General features: G+C 51.7%; 1 protein-coding gene and 1 long non-coding RNA gene across 2 annotated transcripts in view; one reads left to right on the top strand and one right to left on the bottom strand.

Annotated features, from left to right (window-relative positions):
* Positions 1-20,941, top strand: part of LOC146796247 (D-serine dehydratase-like) — a 440,976-nt gene that overhangs the window by 152,145 nt on the left and 267,890 nt on the right. The window lies entirely within an intron of this gene.
* Positions 16,236-20,941, bottom strand: part of LOC146796248 (uncharacterized) — a 78,763-nt gene continuing 74,057 nt past the window's right edge. Inside the window, exon 3 of the long non-coding RNA XR_014969910.1 lies at positions 16,236-20,470. This is a non-coding gene — a long non-coding RNA (uncharacterized LOC146796248). The remainder of the gene's footprint in view (positions 20,471-20,941) is intronic.

Genomic DNA, 20,941 nt, shown 5'->3' with positions numbered 1-20,941 from the left:
AGCATAGGGCCTGCCAATTTCAATGACCGCAGCGGCCACCCAGCGTCACAGAGCCTAGGACCTGCCAACGGCAGCTGTTGCGGGACGCGCGCTCCTGGCTCCGACCACAAATAATAGCGGTCCTCCTACCAAATTGAAGCGGGCCGCGGCTTGCATCGCTCTCGTCCAAAACCCTGAAAAGCTGCCAAACTGTCCTCGGCAGCAATTCCGGTATGACTTTTTTTTTGTGTAAAATACCAATACGCATTGGGGTCGAACCCTGCCTGCCACCGCTGACGCGCCAAACATTGCCACAATGCCACGACCAGCGCAGTCAAACTGCAGTATAGTACATGCAAGATACACGGGGCAACGATGACGTGCTCGCCCGAGCCCCGCCCCCAATCCGCGATACATAGCGCGGATAACCAATCACCCGATAGCTTAATAGGACAAAAGGAAAAATCTATTAAGATGAGGGAACCTCTTCGAAATTTATATAATTAATTTAGTTTCCATTTTTTTTTTAAAATGTGAGGATCGAACCCAACCCACTCTAGTGCCTTTCACTTCGGCGGGGGACAGCAGAGTCAGGCTGGGAGTGGTGCGAGGGAGATAGAAGTAGTAAACAAGACCGTGAGTGGTGCGCGTGCACCACAGCGAGGCATGTGCTTTCAATTATCACGCCTGTGTCTGGGCACGATAATTGAAACCACATGACGGCCGGTGCGCGTAATAGACACAAATAGGCCATGGGCAGAGCAATGCGCCCACCGTTGGCCTATTGCGTGCTCTCTTAATAAAAAAGATGACTGCAAACGCCAATACCGTGGACCAAAAGGAATCGCACACGCACGAGCGTGTGCGATTCCAGGCTCCGTTTTGGAACCCTCCACCAAAGGACTCTCGCTGCGCGAGCAGTGATGCGCACTGCATCGCTAGGCGCGAGACCTAACAAGTTTTTTCTGTCTCCCACCCACCCACTCCCCCTTAAGGTACTAGGATCTTACATTCCCTCCAGCAGATGTAACATCTGGGCCAAAATGTTCCACACCAGCATTAGATATAGTTCCACCCCATAGATGGACAGATGTGCACCATCTTCCCGGAAGAACTCTACCATCTCCTATTTGATGTCACTGGGTTCCATTAAAAATGAACCCTCTACCTTGCAGGACTTCTGCAACTCTCTATTTCCCTTCCTTCTTCCTCTGTCAATAGCCCCCAGCAACATATTCTAGGCATAAAGTCATTCAGAACAATAATGGTACCAGACCATGGCCCTTTTATCTCCCATAACATTTTTCACCAGAGCCAAACCCTTCAATTGCACTAAGTCGTTTTCTCCCAGGTGCAGAATCAAAATGTCCTGGCAAGGGATGCCCTTCACAAGCAAATTTAACTTGGACAGCAATTTGTGCCACAGCATGCCACCTTCGCCAAACCATTTTAACTGGACAACCGTATTAGGCCGTCTTCATTGCCATCCTTCTCTCTTGGTTTCAGCATGCCGTGCCACTCACTTTACGAACGAGCCCACAAATTCAAACCTTAATGTGGCCCCTCTCTGAGCCGGCCATGCAACCTAGGAGAAAAAAGACTTTAATGAGCACCATGAAAAAACCCAGTCCAAATGCAAATAGTGCTGATAAGTCAGATCGCCACTACTCCACTCGCCAAATCTCTGCTGCCGTCCAACCCCAGGATACCGCCTCCATCGCCATCCCAATCAGCAAAACAATGGGTCCCAAAATCCTGTGCCGCGTACCCCAAAACACTGTGCACCTTTCGCAAAACCCCAAAACCTGTGGCACTGAAAAATGCATCCCATCTGTGTGTCAAAAGATCTCTCCAGTCCCTTCACCATGCTGACACAGTTTCATCCACCATTAGCGAAGACACACCTGCAAATCTGGGTACATTCTCATCGTCACACAACTGACCCTACCCAACTGGTCTGTTTTGGACCTGGGGATCCACACTTAAAGAGCACCTGTAAGCATACGAACATCCTGCCATCAAATTCATGCCTGAGCCTTAGAGCCAGCCACTTCCACAACTCGAAAAGCACTGGAAACAAAATCAAACCATGATCACCACAACTCAAAACGCCTTACCACCATCATCCCTGCACATGCAGGTAGCATTGAAATATCCCACTTCAAAATGTGTGTGTGATGGGGTGCCTCACTCTTACCCCATTGCCCCTCTCCCATGACCATCCCTCCAGTATCCACCTCCCCATTTCCCCTGCGGATGGCTCATACCACCCCAACAGCTTCTGGTAGAATGCCACGCCTGCCAACTTACCCGCTCTGGCAACAGCCGACAAACCCTTGACAATCAGAGACATAATATAATGTACTACATCATTCTGCCGTGCCTGACTGCTATCCTCACCGCTGCACCGCCCCACACTTCACAATCTCTTCCCATGTGCGCCTGTACAACTTGTTGGTAGACTTCGACAACGAGTTCAGGATAAGCTGCCTCACACGGTCTCATGATGAACCACAATTAAGCTGGAATCATGGTCTTCACCTCATCAGCCCATGGTGCAAGCCCACGGAACCTCATCCACTGAAAACGAGAAAGTGCATCAGCAATTTCATTGTGTACTCTCGCTCTATGTCACGCTTTCTAAGTGACATTCGCACAAAAGCATGCCGACACAAAAACACAAAACAACTGCCAAACCTTTGGATCCTGTGCTGACTGTGTATTGACAATGCTCACCACCGACATGTTGTCCACATTGAAAAGTATAATTTTGTTGGTAAACTGATACCCCACAAACAAACTGTCACCACCAATGGAAAAAACTTGAGAAAAGCAATACTCTGCCCACCTCATTTCCACACCTCTGGACACTCCTCTGCACACCAGCAACCATAACAAAACATTCCATAATCATGGCTGCCTGCTACATCAGAAAAAATTCAAGTGACCACTCCAACTGCTCCCCAATCAAGCCATCAGAATACCATTGTATTAACTCAGGAAAACTGAGTCACAAATTATTTCTCACCTCCGCCTTAAGCCGAGCCTGGTGGTATGGAAGCCATGTCCCCACCAGAGCCCAGCCCAACTTCCTACAAGAGGTCCTGCCTGCACATACCACCCTACAGGCAAAATTCAAAATTCATGTATGTCCTTCACCTGCACCCTGTCCCTTTCCATCATCCTGTCCAAAAGCACTAAGCAGCGCTGCTTCTTCTCCTCTGGTAAACTGATCTCGATCCAGAGGTAATCCAACTCCACTCCCAAAAAGGTTAGCACTGTACTGGCTCCACTGTTTTTTCTGGTGCCAACGGGACACCCATGTCATGAATCAACTCCTGAAAGAAGAACTGGCTCCCCTGCCATTCCTGTGACTTTGATGCGCCCACCAAGAAAAAATCATCTAAGTAATGTGTCATGATATCTTTTCCCTCTACATGCATAAACAACTTTTGCAACAAGGAACTGAAAGCCTCAAACAGGGAACATGAAACTGAGCAGCCAATAGACAACGCCTTATCCACAAGAAATTGCCCTCCAAATTTAATGCTCAACAACTCATAGTCTGCCGAGTGAACTGGCAGCAGCTGAAACGCCGATTTAACATCACATTTTGCCATTGAATCGTCCCGGCCATAGTTATTCACTAACTGAATGGCCATGTCAATAGATTTGTTATGAACCCTGCTGCACGCCTCAGTAATTAAGTGTTGGACCCGGCCTCGTAGAATGGCCCTCCGTGCCCCCGCACCACCTAAACCTGGTACCTGCAGCCCAAGCACACGGCCCAGCCGACCCTTCCCACCAGGACACCCGCACCAACCCCGGACATCCCCGTCCATGGCCTCTCTCCTTTCGGCCACCCCGGGCCCGCGTGCCCACTCCATGCAACAAGATGGCCGCCCGGCCCCAGCGCGACCCGGGCCTCGAGGCGCCACTCCGGCTGGAGGACATCACGCTTCCAGGGGATGAGAGAGGGAGGAGCAGTTTCTATCGCACCTCTGAACTCCCCTGGGACGATGGGTTTCGATCGGCCCTCCGGCCTCCCTGCGGGCTGGCTCCGTGCCTGCTGGGTGTCTGGGACTCCTCCCGACCCGGCCCTGAAAGGATCAAAAGACAATAGCAGGAAACCCCGACAAGCGGCCCCCAGGTGACAAGACCCCTGCCTGCACAGACTCCGGACATCAAAGAGGGGTCGACCTATAACAAAGGGTGCTCTGAGACTGTCCGGTAGATTCGACGCTGGAACAACGAGAGCCTGCCGACGCGATCGCGGCTCCTGGAACTTGAACCCACCTGAGCCCTGCTGAGTGACTCGCGGCTCCCTGAAGATCGTAAGACCTCCGAACTTGTCCCTGAGCCCTGCTGAGTGACTCGCGGCTCCCTGAAGATCGTAAAACCTCCGAACTTGTACCTGAGCCCTGCTGAGTGACTCGCGGCTCCCTGAAGATCGTAAGACCTCCGAACTTGTACCTGAGCCCTGCTGAGTGACTCGCGGCTCCTTGAAGATCGTAAGACCTCCGAACCTGCACCTGAGCCCGCTGAGTGACTCGCGGCTCCCCCAGACTCTCACGGTCCCGCCGGACCCCGACTCCGACCACGTATCCCCCAGCTCGAGGATTGTGAGCTGTGCGCCGGATACGTCCCTACTTTGAACCGTTACCAGAGACTGTCCTGCTACCCCCTACCTTTCCGAGACTCTTGAGCCCGTGCTCACCTTGTACATATTTGCAGTGATACCTATTTGATAAAGCTTGTTTTCTGAGAATACCCAGTGTGGTCACTCTGTGTCGTGTGGTGCCAGAAGTACGATCCTAGTTGCGAGATTCCTCCCCCTGGGGAATCTCCCGCCAGTGCCCGGCTACGATACTACACGGGTGGGACTCAGGGTAGTCAGGACCCCCTTCCGGGCTCCTCTGAGGTCACCGTCTAACATTGGTGGCAAGCGACGGGATTCGGGCCCATCACCTAGAGATCGTACAGTGAACAACGGACGCACGACCAACAAAGATGGCAGAAGGAAGCGCCATGAGCTCCGCAGAAACCAACGCCAACAGAGTGTTCCAGGTGGAGCATCTAGAAGAATACACACACAAAGAGCTAAAGCAATTTTGCAAAGAACTTAAAATCGCTACCACTGGCCTCAACACTAAGGAAGACTTGCAGAAAGCGCTGAAAACTTGGGTGGAGACCGGGGCCTTCCGCCCGGAAGGCACGGGGGAGCGCCCCGACGAAGCCGAACCCCGTCCAAGTGAAAGCAGCGACAATCAGGTGCGAGGCATCGTACCAGACGGGGGCCTATCCCCGGAAGAACTCGCGGACAGAGAGAGAAGCCGCAGTCATGAACTCGAGTTAGCCAAACTCAAAATCGAGGGCGAATTGAAGTTAGCGGAGAAAAAGCTAGCGGTAGAGCAAATGCGCGTACAGGGCGAACTGGAAGAAAAGAAGCTCCAACGGGAGCACGAAGGAAGGAAGCTCCAACTGGAAAACGAACGCAGCTTAAAGGAACTCGAGCTCAAGGCCCGAAATGAGGACGGGAGGCCCTCGGGAAACCGAGAGACGGCCCCCCCAGCGGAACAGAAGGTCCACATCCCCAAGGATGTGGTCAAGGAATATTATAAAAACGATGACATTCAGCAATGGTTTCGGGCCTACGAGGTCGCCATGACCTCCCATCAGATCCCACAGAAGGATTGGGGGGCGGGGTTGTGGGGGCGGTTTCTGAGCGAAGGAAGGGACACCCTGCTCGACCTACCCCTCTCCCTGCAGACCTCCTACAGCCACATGAAAGAGGCTCTCCTCACAAGATACGGCCTCACCCCGGAAATGTACCGCCAACGGTACCGGGACTGCAGGAAGATCCCGGGCACCACCTGGGTGGAGTATGTAAACTTTTTTAGTAGGGCCTTCGATGGGTGGGTCAAGGGCAGCAAAGTCACCACCCTTGCCGAACTCACTGATCTCATGTTATGGGAACATCTGGCTGCGAACTGCTTCATAGAGCTACGTCAACATCTGCTGGATAGCAAGCTCACAGATCCCCGGAAGCTGGCTGTGGAGGCCGACCGCTGGACCAACACCCGGGTCTCCCGGGGCATGGTAGGAGAGTACCCCCGAACCAGTCAGGGACCACCCCGCCAGAGAGGGGGAGGGAACCAGGGAGGGCCGAGAGAGTCCCAGCCTAGCCCCCCGAAGACACCACCTCCACCTTTCCCGGCGCCCCCCCCACCAGTGACCGGGCCCCCGGGGAGACGGGGACACCGGGTGACCGTCACATGCTTCCGTTGCCAGAAACCCGGGCACTACGCCAATGACCCAGAGTGTCCCATGGCCACCCAAGTCCCCCCTGCGAGACAGATAGCCAACGTAGCCCTGGGGGAGGAGGTTGAGGAAGCCGATGAGTGGGAACCCGCCGCGATGGCCCTAGTATCCCTGGGAGATAGGGAAATGATCCCTGGTAGCCTCCTACCCTCCAACACACAGAAATATGGGCAGCTCGTCAAGATCAATGGCCACCAGGTAGAGGCCCTGCGGGACACCGGGGCCAGTATCACCGGTGTCCTCAGGCACCTAGTCCCCGAGGAGCAGATCCTTCCCAATGTCTTTTGCCCCGTAATATCCGCAGACAATAGGGAAAGTATGTGTCAAGTAGCCCTGGTGCCATTTGAGTGGGGAGGGGTGATAGGTAAACTCAAGGTGGCCGTAAGAACCTCCCAGCCGGTCGACTGCCTCCTAGGGAACGACCTGGAGAGTTCTCCCTGGAAGCACGTAGAGCGCAAGGCCCACCTAGGAATGATGGGACTCCCCGAGTGGGTGTGTGCCACCACCCGATCTATGACAGCCCGACTCACTCCCCGGAGAGAAGTCGAGAGCACCCCGGTCGAAGAAACCAGTACCGTCCCCGCCGAGGGTCCTCCCGTTCCCCCATCAGAAGGGTCCGTCGCCAGCGACGAACCCGCACCATCCGACCCCGCCCCTGTCCCCGAGTTGGGGGATCTACCCGAGTTGGCCCATTGGCGCCACGAGGGCGGGCCCACCCGGGAAGAATTTTGCCGGGAGCAAGCCACCTGTCCTTCCCTGGTCGGGCTGCGGCGCCAGGCCGAGGGCCAAGCCGCAGGTGACCAGACCGGAACGCACCGAATCTATTGGGAGAATAACATCCTGTATAGTGAGCAGAAGTCGGTGGAGCTGGGATCCGGACGGGTACTGGTGGTACCCCTCCGCTTCCGAGATTTCCTCCTGGGCTTAGCCCACGACGTCCCCCTCGCCGGCCACCTGGGTCAGGACAAGACCTACAGCCGTCTCGTGACCCATTTTTATTGGCCTAAGATGAAAGCAGCGGTAGAGGCACACTGCAAGTCCTGCCCCACGTGCCAGGCCAGTGGGAAGAGTGGGGGGAAGCGCAAGGCTCCCCTCCAACCCTTCCCGGTCGTCAGTACCCCCTTCGAACGAGTCGGAATCGACATCGTGGGGCCACTGGACCCCCCCACCTCCCAAGGTCACCGTTTCATCTTGGTCCTAGTAGACCACGCCACCCGCTATCCAGAGGCTATTCCCCTACGCACCATTACGGCCCCCGTGGTGGGCCGGGCCCTGATGGGGATCTTTTCCAGGGTGGGTTTCCCCCGCGAGGTCGTGAGCGATCGCGGAACTAATTTTATATCAAGGTATATGACGTCCCTGTGGCAACAATGTGGGGTGTCCTATAAGTTCACCACCCCGTACCATCCCCAAGGGAACGGCCTAGTAGAGAGGTTTAATAGGACTTTGAAAGGGATGATCGCTGGCCTAGAAGAGCCCCTCCGGCGTAAGTGGGACGTCCTGCTCCCCTGCCTCTTGTTCGCTTACCGAGAGGTCCCCCAGAAGTCCTTAGGGTTCAGCCCGTTTGAATTACTCTATGGACACCCCGTCCGAGGTCCCCTCAGTTTGGTTAAGGAAGGGTGGGAGGCAGCACCCCAGACCACCCCCCGAGATGTGTTCCAATATGTCCTGGCCCTCCGGAACCAGACCAGGAGGTTCCGAGAACTGGCCGAGGCCAACCTGGAGGCGAGTCAAGAAGAAATGAAGCGCTGGTACGACCAGAATGCTACTCTGGTCGAGTTCCAGCCGGGCCAGCAGGTGTGGGTCATGGCCCCCGTGAAGCCTGGCGCCCTCCAGGACCGATGGACTGGGCCCTACAAAGTGGTTGAGAGGAAGAGTCAAGTCACCTACTTGGTGGACGTCCAGTCGCCTCGGGATCCCCTCCGGGTCCTGCACGTGAACCGCCTCAAGCCTCACTTCGTGCGGACAGAACTGAGCCTCCTGCTGGCCACCGATGACGGGGCCGAAGATGAGTCGGATCCCCTCCCGGACCTCCTGTGTGTCAAGGAGCAGGATGGCTCCGTGGAGGGAGTGAACCTCTCCCCAGCCCTCACTGCCCAGCAACAAGCGGACTGCCGCCAGCTCCTCAGACAATTTTCCGACCTCTTCTCCCTGACCCCCCGGGTCACCAACTGGTGTGTTCACGATGTGGACACCGGGGACAGCCCGCCGGTGAGACACCGAGCCTACCGGGTTCCTGACCGGGTCTGGTCCTGCATTCAAGCTGAAGTCTCGAAGATGTTGACCCTGGGGGTGATCGAGCCCTCTGACAGTCCCTGGGCCAGCCCCGTGGTCCTGGTTCCGAAGGCAGCGGCCCCCGGTGTCGCCCCCAAGCTCCGGTTCTGCGTGGATTACCGGGGGCTCAATGACATTACCCGAGCCGATGCCCACCCCATTCCACGAGCCGACGAACTCATTGACCGACTAGGGGCCGCCCGGTTCCTCAGCACTTTCGACCTCACCTGCGGATACTGGCAGATTGCGCTCACCGAAGGGGCCAAGGAGCGGTCTGCTTTCTCCACCCCCGATGGGCACTACCGCTTCCGCGTGATGCCCTTCGGGATGAAAAATGCCCCGGCCACTTTCCAGAGACTGGTGAATAGGGTCCTGGCCGGGCTAGAACAGTTCAGCGCGGCCTATCTGGACGACATCGCTGTCTTCAGTTCAGAGTGGAGTGAGCACCTCCAGCACCTCCGGAGAGTGCTAACCGCCCTGCGCCAGGCAGGCCTCACCGTAAAAGCCAGCAAGTGCCAGATCGGGCAAGGATCCGTAGTCTACCTGGGGCACCAAGTCGGGAGTGGCCAGGTCGCCCCTCTACAGCCAAAGATCGACGCCATCCTGGCATGGGAACCACCCATCACCCAAACGGAGGTCCGAGCCTTTCTGGGACTCACGGGCTACTACCGCCGATTCATTCGGGGGTATGGCAGCCTGGTCGGCCCTCTCACTGAACTCACGTCTAAAAAACAGCCAAAGAAGGTGCAGTGGACGGCTGCCTGCCAGGAAGCTTTCGATGCTCTAAAAAAGGCCATGTGCACTGCCCCCGTCCTCCAGGCTCCCGACTACACCAAGGAGTTCATAGTCCAGACCGATGCCTCCGAGCATGGCATTGGGGCCGTCCTGTCCCAAGTGAATGATCAAGGCCTAGACCAGCCCGTCGCCTTCCTCAGTCTGCGGCTGCTGCCCCGAGAACAGAGGTGGAGCACCATAGAGCGCGAAGCCTTTGCCGTGGTCTGGGCACTCAAAAAACTACGACCCTACCTGTTCGGCACTCATTTCAGAGTCCAAACTGACCATCGGCCCTTGCGATGGCTCATGCAGATGCGAGGAGAAAACCCCAAGCTACTGCGGTGGTCAATCTCCCTCCAGGGAATGGACTTCACCGTAGAACACCGCCCTGGTACGGACCACGCCAACGCTGACGGCCTCTCCTGGTTCTTCTGCCTCAGCGAAGAGAACCTCCCAAGGTGATGGGCAGTTCTCTCCGGCTTTCAGCTGGGGGGGACGCGTGTTGGACCCGGCCTCGTAGAATGGCCCTCCGTGCCCCCGCACCACCTAAACCTGGTACCTGCAGCCCAAGCACACGGCCCAGCCGACCCTTCCCACCAGGACACCCGCACCAACCCCGGACATCCCCGTCCATGGCCTCTCTCCTTTCGGCCACCCCGGGCCCGCGTGCCCACTCCATGCAACAAGATGGCCGCCCGGCCCCAGCGCGACCCGGGCCTCGAGGCGCCACTCCGGCTGGAGGACATCACGCTTCCAGGGGATGAGAGAGGGAGGAGCAGTTTCTATCGCACCTCTGAACTCCCCTGGGACGATGGGTTTCGATCGGCCCTCCGGCCTCCCTGCGGGCTGGCTCCGTGCCTGCTGGGTGTCTGGGACTCCTCCCGACCCGGCCCTGAAAGGATCAAAAGACAATAGCAGGAAACCCCGACAAGCGGCCCCCAGGTGACAAGACCCCTGCCTGCACAGACTCCGGACATCAAAGAGGGGTCGACCTATAACAAGGGGTGCTCTGAGACTGTCCGGTAGATTCGACGCTGGAACAACGAGAGCCTGCCGACGCGGTCGCGGCTCCTGGAACTTGAACCCACCTGAGCCCTGCTGAGTGACTCGCGGCTCCCTGAAGATCGTAAGACCTCCAAACTTGTCCCTGAGCCCTGCTGAGTGACTCGCGGCTCCCTGAAGATCGTAAAACCTCCGAACTTGTACCTGAGCCCTGCTGAGTGACTCGCGGCTCCCTGAAGATCGTAAGACCTCCGAACTTGTACCTGAGCCCTGCTGAGTGACTCGCGGCTCCTTGAAGATCGTAAGACCTCCGAACCTGCACCTGAGCCCGCTGAGTGACTCGCGGCTCCCCCAGACTCTCACGGTCCCGCCGGACCCCGACTCCGACCACGTATTCCCCAGCTCGAGGATTGTGAGCTGTGCGCCGGATACGTCCCTACTTTGAACCGTTACCAGAGACTGTCCCGCTACCCCCTACCTTTCCGAGACTCTTGAGCCCGTGCTCACCTTGTACATATTTGCAGTGATACCTATTTGATAAAGCTTGTTTTCTGAGAATACCCAGTGTGGTCACTCTGTGTCGTGTGGTGCCAGAAGTACGATCCTAGTTGCGAGATTCCTCCCCCTGGGGAATCTCCCGCCAGTGCCCGGCTACGATACTACACGGGTGGGACTCAGGGTAGTCAGGACCCCCTTCCGGGCTCCTCTGAGGTCACCGTCTAACATTAAGTCATTGACCAACAAGCCCTCCAACCATGAGAGATGATGAATCAAACTTAACTCCACCAGCTCCTTAGGGACCACCCCAATCGGTGAGATCTTCAAGTACTTCATAGGCCGGTCAGGAAACGACCTTCCACCCTCCCTTCTCGAACCTCCTTCATCAGTTTGTTCCATACCAAATCCTCCTATCCTCTCACCAACTTTAAATTGTTCGTCCACTGGCACACCCTGCAGCCTTTATAGTACAAACAGAAACCAAACTGAAAACCAGACAATAACAAATTTTGCTCCACCTCCGACCCTAACAGCTCGAACCAATGCCACAACCTCTCCATCTTAACTGGCATACACGCCCTTTCCTGGGGGGCTCTGTCTCCCTCTGCCTCTATGGCATTCACTGAAACTGGACCACTGACCCCTTTGCTGACCAAACCCACCAGCATGGGGTCCACACTAGGTGAGCATGTGCTTACCTCCATACTTCAAACATTCATGTCTGTATTTACAGAACTTCCGTAACCCATGGCCTCTGTCATAAGACCAGCACACTCCCCCGTTCCCTACCTGTCACCTGCCTGCCGTACCCAACTCAGCTTGGGTGGGACGCCCCCGAAAGGCCTTATAGATAACCAACCAGCAACTCACTGTATAAGTCAATGGGGCAGGCCGTTCCGGCATCATTGGAAGAACAGCTCATTGTCTGGCTTCCCCCCATATATCATCTGCATCCTCCACGAGGCGCACCTGAAACGCCTCACCATATCACACCCAAGTCCAACCCTCAAAAGTAACATGAGCTTTACGCACTACATCGAGCTATTTGAACAAAGCCATGCACCTCTCTGTATTCTTCTCAAAATACATGCTCGCTTAAATGAAAAATGCTGCTGTCCAATTTTCAATATTAACAGGCACCTTGGACTGCAAGACAGCTCATATTCCTCTTCTTTGGAGCCTTCCTTCACCCTCGCTTCCTGATGCAAGAGCTTAAAATGTCAATATACTCCCCTTCCAAATGCGATCCTTAGTAGATAACATCAAATGACCTCTTAACAGCTTTGCAAATCCCCATGTAAGGCAGCTTGTTACGCCTCACGTCCTTCTTTCCTTCTTGTACCCTTTGTTCTTGTCCACACTTCCTTCCTCAACCTGTATCACCTCTCCCTAAGATTTAACACTCAACGCCCCCTTCTCCTTCCCACCATCCTCCTGACTCCCTCTGCAGCAGTGTCCCCCACGCAAACCAACTTACCTGGCCTCAAGGTCGGGCCCACACCAAAGCCATCTGCCCTGATGCCGGTCTCACTTCCGTTTGGCTGGCAACTGCCCTCGCTGTTGCAGGAGCCATAACAGGCTGCAAAACACCAACACTCCTCCTGTGGTTAAGGTCACCCTGCCCCTGCTGCACTTCCTGACCTGCCGACCACTATGTACTTTCACTCACCTCTACTTCCACAATCTCTCCTTCCTCTAAATCATCCTCACCATAATCCAGTTCCCACTCGTTATTCCCACACACCCCACCGTAAGTCCGCACTCGTGCCCAGGCTCATCATCACCTACACCGCCATCACCAAACTGCGAATCATAAAAATCATGAGAATGGATAAAATCCTGCAAGGCCGATGTAGATCCTAAACCTTGCCACTGAATGCTCCAGAGCCGGCCATACAGACGTGAGCGCTGACTTTGGACCGTGCTCGCCAGGCCGCACTCTGACTTTGGACCGTGGTCGCCAGGCTGCACTAAAAACTCCCAGCTGACTTCTCCAACTTCACTACCAGAACCACCTGGCTGGCCACAAACTGTCCCTGACCTGCCTGCCCACTGACACTACCAGGGTGACTCATAACACCAAATCCACCTCCCGGACCCCCGTCCAGAAAAATCACCCCACCCACCCAAGCCACAGAACGTACCCTGTGTCGAAAGGACCTATCACTACAGCCCCCTCCCTCCCCCTCCACATGCGCACTGCAAAAACCTACAAAACCCAGGGTCAACCTGCCACGTTGACCCAATTGAGCAGCCATCCTACCTGACAAGTCTCTCCCTACAAATCTCCCACTTCTAATTGGGGACCCCACCTGCTGCCTACTCATCACCCCAGACCCAGCCGGGATAGACCCAGAACCATAAACCCCTAATCCAGCCTGACTACTGTGGGATAAGGTTCCCCCATCTCCACCCTTCCCTCCTGCACAACTGGGTTCATTATATTCCTTTTGGGACTGGGTCTGCCTCCATGACTGGAGAGATCCAGCTGCAGGCCCTGTGTTGCCCAAACCCTGCCCACTGCCCTCTGCTGTTCAATCTCTCTCCCACGGTCGAGAGGCGTCACCTCACTCTTCGGCCGCACAAGGGCCAGGCCTCCGTGTCCAGCACTTGGCGTGCAGATCGATGAGAAAGCACACACCGCTGAATCGCCAGTGCTCCTGCCACAGGTAGGAGAGCTCGAGAGGTATCGTTTGAAGGGCGAATAGTCAAAGAGCAAAATAAACTGCTGTGGCGGAGCATAGGAAAACACAAAGCAGTAGAGCAAGATTGTTTTTTTTTAAAAAAAATGCTTTCCACATATATTTAAGTAAATTATATGTTCATCACAAAAACAAATGAATCCATATACAAAATGCACTGTGTTACATTAAATGTCATGTAACCTGTGATAACGTGCAAAGATGCTCGCGAAAAGGTGAACGGCGAAAGTGACACTTGGGGGGGTATGTACAGCGGGAAAGGAAGCGCAAACTGGATTATATATACAGTGAGGTAGAATGGGATGCCTGTACAGTTAATACATTTTATGTACAAATACTTCTGGGCAACCACAGTCAATGCGCCATAAATTACGCTGTGAGGGCCGACGGCGTTTCGGCCTTTTTGCAATGTTAGGCCATCATCAGGACCAGGTTACAAAATTTCAATACAGTGTGGGTAGGTACCACGGAGCGAATCCTAGACTGACGGCGTGTCCCAGTAATGTGCAGCGGACCGCTCTAACAGGAATAAATTAACTAAGTCAGTGCGGGCTCGGAAGGGAAGAAGTTTGAATGGAGGTCAACAAGAGGCAATCAAGGACCGCATGGTCTTGGGTGGGAGCTGTGTTTTCCTGGGTTAGTCGGGACATTTAATGTAACACAGTGCATTTTGTTTATGGATTCATTTGTTTTTGTGATGAACATATAATTTTACTTAAATATATGTGGAAAGCATTTTTTTTTTTTAAACAGTCTTGCTCCACTTCTTTGTGTTTACCTATGCTCCTCCACAGCAATTTATTTTGCTCTTTAACTATTCGCCTTTCAAACAATACCCCTTGAGACATTGTTTATGTTATATTTAAGTACCCTGGTCTGAACTGGGTTTATGGGAAACCTGTAGCTTGCTTTCGCACAGGTAGGGGAGCTGGCAGAGGACGTACAGCACCTCATTGAGCGTGCCCTCTGCCGCCATACTGACACCGCCACTAGCACCTGCACTGTGCCTAGTGCAGGGGCCACTCCTGCCGACACACTCCCCATAATGGCACCGGATGCACCATAAGCACCGGGCCAGCTTTTGACATTTACTGCCCCAACCCTGCCTCGTGCAACGCGGCGCTGCGTATCAGCCCGTGACAGCGAGCCCGCGGTGCTACCTGCTGCCCCTCTCTTCATGTCAAGGCCTTCTCTCCTTTCTTTAAGGGGGGCGAGCAGGACATAACGGCCGCCAAAGCGCCCCCTGCAGATCTCCTACAGGGATGCGCCACATGCTCCACTCCGGCAAAGGCCCGAAAAGCTTCTTGAAGGGTCAGCAGCGCCTGGCGAACTTCCTCATTTATTTCCATTGCCATCCTTTTAACACATCAGTCGAAATATGGTGAGCCACCAACTTTCACCAAACACTATGAAAAACCTCAAAACTGGCCCTGTCAGCCGGGGTGCACCGTAAACTAAAATGGCACCCGGCAACTAGCCACATGACTCTAAAACTATTCACTAGTCCCCACACACGCCACCCAACCAATCGGGGCTTCCGGTCGCCCTGTGACTCTACCACCCGCCGAAAATCCGAAGGGGGGGCATTCTACCACACACCCACATCCCCAATATCGGTAAATTATAGGTATACCTTTCTTAACATCAAGATGTATTGTCTAACGTCAGACCTAAAAATAACTGTTGTATAATGGAAGGTTGCTCCAACATTGTTAATGAACACACAGAATGCGTTCACGACTTGTACCCAGAGTTTTCAGCATCCGATGTTTATCTTTTTTCTGTTCAGCTTGCTTTTGTTGAGCGTGGAGTGTGCGGGCTGGTCTTTAATTATTCTCTAGCATCTGCCCACACGAATCGTTTTCTAAAATGTTAACTGGGATATTGTATTCAAGTTGGTGTTCATCTAACAATATGTCACTCGAGAACATCGGTTTTTATCAGTTGTGTATATATTCCTTATGACCACTTGATGGCGCAAAATGCTCGTGGCATGCCAAGAATGTGCTTCGAGAAGGGTTTCCCTGTCAGATAATATTCAGAGACGTTTTAAGGCATGGGCAACGTGGGCTCTAACCCAGGGCCCCAGCCTTTCAGGGAGCCCCCTGCATGAGCCAGCTCTGTTCTGCAGAGTCGTGCCCTGATGGCCTTGAATAATTTTTAAACAGATTGTTTAAATACCGTTTTCCTTTAATTTGTTTTTTAATTTGGGTGATGTGTGAAAGTCTATTGCAGACATTTTGCAGAGAAATATTGTGTTTGTTTCATGCAACATCCATAACAAGCATTTGCAATGCAATAGGTCTCGCATTTATGGGAGTTTGAGCTATTGGCATTGTAAATCACAATGCCTTTTATTTATGTTTTGGTTTTTAAAACATAAAATAAAAGGCATTGTCATTTACAATGCCAATAGCTTAAACCTGCGTAAATGCGAGACCTTTTGCATTTTCAATGCTTGTTAAATTCAGCCAAAATAAAAAGCATGTCAGCAACATTGCCACATCTGTACTCTGCTTTACCTCCAGGCCACAACAAGGTAAAATGCCAAAAGTCCACTGACAGCGTGAGGAGAAATATAGCCAGACATATCTTATTAAAAATGAACAAAGTATTAATCAAATGCCTTTACCAGGATTATTTATTCACATTTTTTAATACATTGATGAGGTTTAAAATGTACCTTGGATGTGCTTCAGTATAGATGCTGGGGGCATGAATTCTGTTCCTGAATGACCCAATGTAAGAGAGTTTGTGTGTAGTTATTAGGGTGGCATGACACCTAATTTAAAAGAGGAAAATCCTAGGCTAGGAAAGTTGTATCTGAAAGTTGCACCTGCTGACATGCAGCAAGTTAGTAACCTTAGTGCGCCTCTAAGTGCCACAGAAAGAAAAGGCGAAGCACTACACCCCGCCAGAAAGACTTTCAACGTGCATTTGAAAATACCAGTGCTTTAGTGAAATAATAATAAGTAAAAAAATATTTAAACGCTTGCTGTTTCTGTGGAGCGTCATCCCGCACTTCTGTAGTTCGTAAACACTTTGACAAACAGGTGTCACTATTATCCAAGTTAATAGTATTTGAAGGAAAGACTCGGGCTGCGTGCTGCTCACAGGGTAGCGCTCTCTGGTGGGGGTGCAGACATATCTCTTTGTCTAGGGGGAGACAAAACCCTTGCAGCTGCGCACATTTTACCAGATTAAAAAAAACTTTAAAAGTGCCAATGACTCATGAGGCTGCCCGGGTACTCTATAGGGGTTTGGGCTTTGTGTATTAAAAAAATACCCTTTAGCTGGAGTTTTCCTTTTAAAGTAGGGGTAGCAATCAGTTTTCTCAAAAGGAAGTGTCAGCCAGCAGGCAGAACTACTTGACCCAGGGAACTTCCGGTCTCAACCACAGAGCATTAGGCCATCAGTGATGTTGTGTGGCGGCCCAGGCGGTAGGAAAGACGCTCTGGCTATCCCCGCTCAGTTATTTTCATGTTATCAAATCTAGAAGACGTCCCTGTGGTGTTTACACACAGGCCTGGGCCGCAGGCGGTTAACGGAGGCATAGTTTACAGAGTGAATGTGGGAAAAGACATCGCTGTGAGAAGGTCGACTACGGTTCATGAAGACACACACGAGTTGTCTTGTGGTTAACCGCAGTTGTTATTTTGGAGACGTATTTTAATGTATTGCTTATTAATACTTTATGTTTGTCATACAGGAACGCTACAGGTGAACACCCAGTGGCGCGCAGTACAACAACAGAGTAGCAAGATGTACACAAACAAGAAAGAGAAAGTAGAACAGGAGATGGTAAACAAGACAAGCCCGGCGGAGCGTGGCGCGCGCGCGCTTGGGGGCGGGGGAGCGCATTCCAGGCGGGGGAGCGGACCCTTTAAAGTGCTCCCAAAAAGCAGATTGCATGGCGGCACGATGCGCGTGATTGTGCGCGTGCTAGCCATGCAATCCGCTTTTTGGGAGCACTTTTCAAACCCGCTTACAATAGTCTCGCTTGGCGATCGCTTACGCGATAGCAAGGCGAGACCTAAAAATGTTTCTTTTAGATCAAAACAGGTTCTGGCATATAAGAAATGGGAGGGTAGCTCAGAGATATTTGCAGTAATATTAGTGAGCTGCTGTGTTACAATATTGAAAACACTCCTCTTTATCACTGAATATTAAATGTAAACACATTTAAAATTTGGATGAGTGTGCATGTGCACTGTCAGTGACTTGGCCAAACGGGATGAAAGAGCAGAATGTGGACCACAAATTCAAAACTGTTCCGAACAGGGGCCCTCAAAATACATTTGGCCTAGGGCCCCCAAAATCCTTAAAATGTCCCTGATAATATTGATACACTCAGCTCCTAATAAATGGTGTATGCAAGGATTGTGTATTTGTAACATCAGTGGGTGTAGGGGTGGAGCGCAGTCCTCTGTAAACCTTCAGGGGCGTCACCGTTAAAGGGGACCGCATTCAGCCTAAGTTCAATGAATCTGTGAGATATGGGAGACTCGGGCCCCTCCTCTTTTTCTGAATAGGGGGGCCCCATTATTTTGTGTTACGCTATCGAATGGGTCTGCACAGCTGATAAAACTCCGTATACTCTAAAGTGGGAAGACCCAAAAGGGTTCAGAGCGCTTGACAAAAGGACGAGTTACATTACACATAGTTGAAAAATTGGAGGCTTTGTAAAGAAAAAAAGTACAAAAAAAATCCAATATACAGTTAATTCAAATTTACATTTTTGCATTGTGTTTGCACTTGTATGATTATACTGGCTGTCAGATTTGCGAAATGCTTGTGATCTATGTAATGCACACTGGCCTTCGTGTACCTATTACGTGCTATGCAAAGCTACTAAAATACACCACATGCACATGACCATTCCTTCCTTGGTATCTTGATATACACATCCACACATTGGAAGAGTGAGCAATGACAGCTGTGCTGGATGCTACTAAATAATCAGAAGACACAAAATTAGTTGCAGACGTAGAGCTGTGTGGGACATTCCCTGCCACCTCTTCCTGGCATGAAGGCCTGGCGATGGGTGCCCCTGGTGGGCACTGGTTGAATACATACTAGTGCTGGAACCAGTTGAAGTTCGGTTCAAACAGCACTTCCTGGGCCTGCGCTGAGTTTCAGAAAGGCCTGGCCATGGATCACCCCACAGCAGAGCAGATACACATGCAGTGTGTTCCCAGCAGAGGCTCCAGTGGCGGCTCCTCCGCTAAGGCAGAGGAGTGTCACCCCACTGCTTTTTGCAGTGTGAAAAAAGGAAAATTACAATTATAATAACGCAAGGTTATTATCATTTTAGTTTTCCCCATTGTGGAGTGGAGCTGCTCTCAGAGCAGGGGGAGGAGTAGTTTGCACTCCCTATGTGAGCATGAGTGCTAGGCCAGCCCTCACGGGGCACCCAAAACAGTCATGCGCACATACTGTGTTCTCCATGCAGCCTTCATTACAGCCTACGTGGAGAACATGCTCACCCCTCCAGCCCCTGTCTGAGCATCATGTCACGGCGCTCAGACCAATCACAATGCTTCATTGCAGCGTTGTGATAGGCTACAATGAGCAAAGGAGCCCTGGTGCTTCCTGGTTCCTATCTCCTCCAAGAAGCCGGGAAGAGGATGTAGGAGAGGTGGCGGCCAGCCAGTCGGGAGGTAAGAGATTTTTTTTAACCCAACACCCCCCCACTCCTTCCCTCTCCCTGCCCCACTGCTGCTTACAGGATGCAGCCGCCACTGAGCAGAGCTCCAGCCTGCGGTGAACAGGGGTGGGTTGAATCTCCTGCATGCGATCATCCAGCTCCTGAAGTCTCACTTTAAGGGTGATTAGTAAGTTTCTTTGGCCACGTTGTATCCTGTCTGCCAAAAAGGTGTCGAAGGTGGAAGGAGCCCAGCAGAATACACACACCTGACTGCCTCTTTCATTGCTTCAGTTAGGCAAGCAAATATACAGTCTGCATGTTCCTCGAAATATCAGCAAACAATTAAACACAAGGATCTCTGCAACAGGCGCATTAACCCACTGAGCTGTCTTACATAGAAAACAGGCTTGTTTTATGTTCCTTGTATTCTAAAAATGCCCACCAGCAGTCCCAATAATTGTGTGTGTTATTTTGTGATTATTTTAATCTGTGACCAAAGATTAGACACCAGTCTGTTTTTTTACTAAGAAAGTAAGCTAGAACACCTTTACAGCCACATTTTTCATATCAGTTACCTTGGGGGCAGACTTTGCAACAAAAATAAATCATAGATTCGTTAATAAAGCTTAAATACTGACATACAGCAGTGATCTAAATGTTAATGGTAAGAATCTCAGCACTGCCAACTCAGCCTTCCATCCTTTCAAGGTTGGCAAATTGAGTAACCATTACAGTGGTTAGTAGTAGCACCTGTTATTTACAGAGCTTAGAAACGACAATCCAAGCTTGTACCGCATTTCAAGAGTCTGAAAATTACAGCGTCTAAGGGCTTCTAACTTCCACAGTCCTATTAAAGAAAGGCCTCTTAGAGTGGTGACACACTGAAACTTTTTCTAGCTACTGCGTCTAGAATTTTCAATTTTATTCAAGACTCGGAGGCGAGGATTATGCTTTACTCTTTCTTCGCTGCAGCTATTAAAATGTGTCAAATAAAAAACAATATTTCCCAACATTCAGTTCATGCGACGTCATCTGTGTTACACCAATCAGGCCCGAGTATGTTGATAAGACATTGGAGCGCCATCTTCGTTCCTCCTTCTTTGCCAACGACGGCTAACAGTCCATAACCTTGTCCCTTTGCAACTTCAGAACAGTAAAACTCAACCGCCCACTTGAGATGAACCAAGACGAATATTTTCTGGAACATCCGGAACTGTAACTGGACACAGGATCAACCTTTTGAAGCTTGCTCAATCATTTTTCTGGTTTGAGCCTGCAAAAGAGAAAAGGCATATTTGCTGATCTACAACTGATAATATCAACAGTTGATATTTACGTACAGTCACGTTAAATAAATAAATAGACCATTGAAATAATATTGGTGATCAATATAGGGTGGGTAAGACATCATGAACATTAATTCTACTTCATCAGCAATGAGAATAGGGTGGGATAATCCTCGCCTCCGAGTCCTTAATAGAATTGAAAATTCTAGACGCTTTATCTAGAAACATTTTCATTCTATGTCTCAGACTATGCTGGTTTAAAGCTGGTCTAATGCAACTGAGGCAACATCCACCATCAGTTTACAGTAAAACATTCAAATGTAGACTCTGAAGACCAATCGGCAGTTCTCCTGATATCCTGTAACTGAGAGCCCCGGAGAAATTACTTTGAGGCCATGACCCCTCTGACAGAATGAGCCCCAAATTTGTATGTATGTGTGCCCCCTTCCCCCAAAAGT

The sequence above is a fragment of the Triturus cristatus genome, chromosome 10, assembly GCF_964204655.1.
Source record: "Triturus cristatus chromosome 10, aTriCri1.1, whole genome shotgun sequence".
Taxonomy (NCBI): Eukaryota; Metazoa; Chordata; class Amphibia; order Caudata; family Salamandridae; genus Triturus; species Triturus cristatus.
The sequence above is the reverse complement of the archived record's forward strand: the minus strand, read 5'-3'. Positions and strand labels throughout refer to the sequence as shown.